The sequence below is a fragment of the Nomascus leucogenys genome, chromosome 6, assembly GCF_006542625.1.
Source record: "Nomascus leucogenys isolate Asia chromosome 6, Asia_NLE_v1, whole genome shotgun sequence".
Taxonomy (NCBI): domain Eukaryota; kingdom Metazoa; phylum Chordata; class Mammalia; order Primates; family Hylobatidae; genus Nomascus; species Nomascus leucogenys.
This window is the reverse complement of record NC_044386.1, coordinates 59400723-59406623: the sequence shown is the minus strand read 5'-3', so window position 1 is coordinate 59406623 and position 5901 is coordinate 59400723.

Sequence of the window (5901 nt, the reverse complement as noted above, 5' to 3'; positions counted from 1 at the left end):
TGGAACATGGATGAACCTTGAGGACATTATGCTGAGTGAAATAAGCCAGTCACAAACAGCCAAATTCTGTATGATTCCACTCATATGAGGTTTCTAAAGTAGTCAAATTCACAGAAGCAGAAAGCAGAATGGTGGTTATCAGGAGCTGGAGGGAGGGGAATGGGGAGTTGTTCAATGGGTATAGAGTTTTAGTTTTGCAAAATGAAAAAGTTCTGGAGATCTGTTGCACAACAGTGTGAATATGCCTAACACTGCTGAACTCTACACTTCAAATTATTAAAATGGTAAATGGTGTGCGTATTTTTTACCACACTTCTTTTAAAGTGGACCTACAGGATTTTTGTGCTTTTGTTTAAAAAAGTTTAAAGTATCCAAGAAAAAGGTGGGAAGGAAAAACCCCCAAATAATAACGATGTCTGAGTTTTGGACTGGTAAATGATCTTAGTTTCCTCTTTATAAGCTGTAGCATTTTTCAAATGTTACACAGTAATCATGTTCCTGTTATAAAAGCAGAAAAAATTATCAGGAAGAAAAAAATGTACTGTCTTTAATCTTAAAAAAAAAAAAAAAAGAGGAAGTCCTAAAAGCACCTGGCCCAGAGGAGGCACTGGTCCCATCTTGCTTTGCTCCCTGCTTACCTTCATGCAGTTGCAGCTTTCTTGTTTATTATTTTTGTAAGCACATAGTAGGTGTGTATATTCATGGGGTAGCAGCAGCTTATTTTTGTGGACACATAGTAGGTGTGTATATTTATGGGGCAGCAGCAGCTTTCTTATTTATTGTTTTTGTGGGCACATAGTAGGTGTGCATATTCATGGGGCAGCAGCAGCTTTCTTATTTACTTTATTGTTTTTGTGGGCACATAGTAGGTGTGCATATTCATGGAGCAGGGGCAGCTTTTTTTTCTTATTTTATTGTTTTTGTGGACACATAGTAGATGTGCACATTCATGGTGCAGCAGCAGCTTTTTTTCTTGTTTTTGTGGGCACATAGTAGGTGTGCATATTCATGGGGGAGCAGCAGCTTTTTTCTTGTTTTTGTGGGCACATAGTAGGTGTGCATATTCATGGGGCAGCAGCAGCTTTCTTGCGCTTGCTCTGCCCTCAGTGAAGCCGGACAGTGGCAGATCCTCCCCGCCATAGTCATGTTGCATCTGTTTGCAAATCATGCTGCTCTTTGGTTTTCTTTCTTCAGACTAAACAGTCCCAACTGCAGTCACTCTTTCATCTGAATCCAGTTGTTTTTCAGGTCAAATCCTATCACAGGCAGTTCTACAAGGGAATGCCATTAGTTGTTCGGAAATCTATTGTATTGAACGCATGCTTGAAATTAGGAAGCTGGTAATAATGGTCAGAAGATTTGCTCTAGACTGCGTTCAGTGGTTGGCTTTAAATGGTGATCAAGTCCAGCATTTTACTCTGAAAACTGGATTGCAGAGTGGTTAAAGGCCTGGGAGGCTTGTGCTGAGACCAGAGGCTGTGCCGTGGCCTGGTGCTTTCACACGCTGATGGCCTTTCTCTGTGGCCACTCACCCAAGTCACTGCCACCACCCAGAGGAGGGGCTTATAGGACACACAGGTGGAGATGGCTAGGAGGTACTTGCAGGAAGTCTGCTAGTTGCCTATAAGTTGTCCTCCTTTCGCAGCAGAACTGTGATTTTTAGGTGGGCATATTGCCACCCATGCAAAAAACAAAAACTTCCAGTCTCCCTGCAGTTAAGTGTGATGATGAGACCAAGTTCTGGTTGGTGATATGTTAGCTGCAGGATGTGTGGGACTTCCAGGAAGTCCCTTTAAGAAGGAGTTCAATCTTTTTTCTCCTTCCTTCTGGTGGCCTGGAATATGGGTGTGATAGCTGGAGCTCCAGGGCTCACCCTGGACCATGAAGCCAAGGACCACATAAGGGTGGATAAAGCAAAGAGCCAGAAGAAGCAGGGTCCCTGATGAATTGTAGATGTGCCTTGAACTGCCTTCCTGTGGATGTCTTTTACATGAGTGTGTTTAAGCCACCATTTTTCAGCAATAAACACGCAATTCCTAACCAATAATCAATTTGTTACCAGAAATGGAGTCTGCCACAACGGAACCTAAAATGTGACATGTGCTCAGTGGACAAGGGGGAAGATCAGTATTAAGGATTCAAATATCGTAGCTGGAATTTAAAATATGGCTGCACAGTTCTTGACATGCCCTCCATCCGGAGATGGGTTCATTGTTTCCTCTCCTTGAATCTGGACTGGCTTGTGACTACTTCTACCAATAGATTTCCATGGAAGTGGAGCTACGTAACTTCTGAGGCTAAGTCATAATGGGCCATGCTGCTGCCACTGTAACAGACACTCTTGGAACCCTGAGTGCCATTTAAGAAGACTGACCATCCTGAGTCCATCATGCTGGGGTCACCAAGGTGCTCTGATTGACACTCCTAGCTGAGATTGCCTTTCATCTTTCTCAGACTTCCCAGCCCAGGCACCAGACACAGGAGTGAAAGAGTTGTTGGACGAGGGCCCTTCAGCCTAGGCTGTTCCCAGATCCCCAACCACTGGAGTCCTCCCCAGCAGTTCAGATCATCTGAGCTGTGGCCCCAAACATGGAGCAGTTATGCCCTTTTCAAATTCCTGACCCACAGAATCTGTGAGCATAATAAAATAGTGGTTCATTTATGCCGTTATACGTTGAGGGCTTTTGATGTTCAGCAGTAGATAACTGAAACAGCTGGTAATTCTTACTATCTTAAGATAAAAGTTTAGTTCTTTTTCACAGAGAAGAAGTCCAGACACAGGCAGTCCAGGAGGAGTTTGGTCACTTTATAGTCAGCAAGAACGCAGATTCTTTTATCCTCCCTGCTGCCTGGAATGCGGACATGATGGGTGGGGCTCCAGCAGCAATATTGGACCAGATGGTAATCTTGAGGATGACAGAAGAGAGCAGAAAGGAGCTTTGGTCTCTGATAATAGAGAAATAACTTTCTCTCTTGTTTAAGCCACTGTAATTTTAGATCTTCAGGTTATATGGCAAAAGCATTGCTAATGGGCACAGAATTGGAATTCATGGGTTTAGAACTCAGGAGATTTGCTTGGCTAAAGCTAAAAGGTTAAGAACTTTCAAATTAGAAGTAATAGTTGAAGTCCTGGGTATAAATGAGGTTGCTTAAGGAGAGTACAGAGTGAGAAGAGGAAAGAGCTAAGGAGCCTTGAGGAATGGCAGCAGTTAAAAGAGAGGCCAGAGGAGGGGCTCCCACCTTTCCAGGGGAAGAAACCCAGACAGAAGGTGTTCGGTGAACATGTCCTCTTCCCCTCTGTGGCTGGGTTGGGAGCCCTTCCTATGCCTCTTCTGGACACAGCTAACATGCAGCTTTCTCTTCATATCACAAGGGCTCTGTTTTACATGAGGGCTTCCCACATGGGACCAGAAGGAACCTCCTTAAAGTTTGGGATCGATTGTTAATTCTTCTTATGGCTCCAGTGCCTACAACAGTGACTGGCATGTAATGGGCAGGCGGTAGTTATTTGCAAGCTGAACTGAATTGAACTGCTCTTGGCAAGGAAGTCCTGGGAAGGGAAGGTTTCCAGAAGGAGGGAGTGGTCTGCAGTGCAAACACTTAGAACAATCAAGTCAGATAAGGCCTGTACAAGACTGGTGGGTTTGGCTCAGTGCATCTGGCAATGAGGAGGCCATTGGTGACCTTGAGGAGAAGTGTTTTCGTGGGGAGGCAGCGGGGACAGGGTAACTGGTGTGTGGGAGCGGGTGGGGTGCTGGCTGCTCTTTTGGGAAGAAAGGGTGGAGACAAGGAGGGACAGGTTTCATTTATTTTGTCAATGTCATCATCTTCATCCTAAGCAGAGAGCAGGGAACCGGGAAGGGAGCCTCCCCTGACTTCTGCAGGACACCATGTGCTTGCCCTGTCAGAGATGATGACACTTTTGTCATTTCGGTAGCCAACTCATCATTTAACTTCTCATGTATGCATAACAACCTTTTCATGGTTTTCTCCCGAACCAAAATGTAAGTTTCTGGAAAGCAGAGACTGTTTACAGCTTGCTGTGCACAAAGTAGGTGTTTTGTTGGTGTTAATTGCCTCTGGTTCCTCTCAAGCAATGTTTCCTGAAATATACCTGAGCTTGGAACAGCATGGATCTGTACGAGCTGGTGCCCCACTAGTTGATGACATGGCTTGATGAAAACGGAGGAGCACCTCACCACAAGAAGACACCCTTGCAGTAGGAAACAAAGCTGCGTGAGAAGAGGTGGGATGGGATGGAAACTGCCTACTCACTCCCCCAGGATGGAGAGGAGGAAGCCTGGAGGGATGAGGCCAGGGTTATGCACATCTTGCAGCATCGGATAATGAAAGCAGATGAGTCAGCAGCATTCACCCATGTGGCCATTTTATTCCATGCACAAATAATATGATGATTTTATGAACCTCATTTCACAAACTTTTGATGAATCCAAGGCATGGCTGCCTTCGCTTTACAATAAACAAGTCCTGTCTGTTGCTTGGCTCACTCTTTGATACTTGAAGGAGAGTCTGTTGCAGTCAGAAAGAAAAGATGTCAAAATGGAGGCAGCCAGTTGCTCTGGTGGAGGGGAGGGCTGGTGTGCCAGGTTAGCATTACCTGGGTGGGCACCAGTTTTGTAGGTCCAGAGCTCAGTTTATCAGTGGCTCAAGGGAGCGCTGATTCATACGTTCCAAGCTCATGGGAGGGAGTGGCATAAATCCAGGCCTCTCAAACTTTAATACGCATAGGAATCACGGCGGGGGGCCTGGGGGTGGGAAAATGCAGCTTCTGATTTAGTACAGCTGGGCTGAGCCCTGAGATTCCGCATTTCCAACCAGCTCCCCACTGCACTTTGAGTAGCAAGGATGTACATTGGAGGCCAATTTTTCTAAACTTTTGGTACCTGTCACCACTGGTTTCATCACAACCCAGACTGCTTAGGGAGCAGGGTGGCCCAGAAAGGGGACTCCGCCTTCCAGGGTTGCTGGGTTTCCTGCAGACCTCATGTCTTCCTGCCTTTCTGCTTTCACCTTCTATCAGCCTGGGCCTGTCAATGGCTCCGGTTATGCATTTCCTTGGTTATGTTCCCAGCCTGAAGGGAGACCTGCTGACTTTGGCCTTCTCTGTGTCCCAGGGTTTTCCCAGAGATTCATTAGGAAGCAATCTTCAAGGGCGGGCTTCTTCCTCTGACGGCTAACCTAGTTCTTTTTGACTAATTCTTCCTAGTTTCAGTCTCTGTGGGTGACTCTCCAAGAGTTGGAATGCACTGGTCACGGTGTTGACAACACAGATATGAGGAATCACATTTAGAAATAAGTAATCCCATCTGGCAGCCAGACAGATGGGCGGTAAGAGGCTGAGAGGCGCTCTTGGAGCAGGGTTGTCAGTGAGCACCGACAGCTGGAGTGGGCAGTGCTGGATGCATCACCTGCCTGGCACCCAACCTCACTTACCTGCAGCCTGCCTGACCTTGCTGAACTCCATCCCAGATCCTCATTTGGTGAACCTGGGCTATAGACTTAGGCTTTGCCTGGCATTTCTTTGGAGCTGGATGCTTGGGCATGGCTGCCTGGTCATGATTACATGGATCACCAGCCCTGGAGCTCTGGGTAGCTGGAGAGAGCCATTGAAACTGGCCACCTATTTGGCTTTGTTGTGGCAGAGACTGGCTTATCTCTAGGGCTCCATCTAGATCTTCCAGCTTCATGCTTCCTATTAATACTCCGATTCATAAAAATAAAAATCATGAAATATAATTGCCTATAAAAATAATGAGACTAGGGCCGGGTGCGGTGGCTCATGCCTGTAATCCCAGCACTTTGGGAGGCCGAGGTGGGTGGATCACCTGAGGTCAGGAGTTTGAGACCAGCCTGGCCAACATGGCAAAACCCCATCTCTAC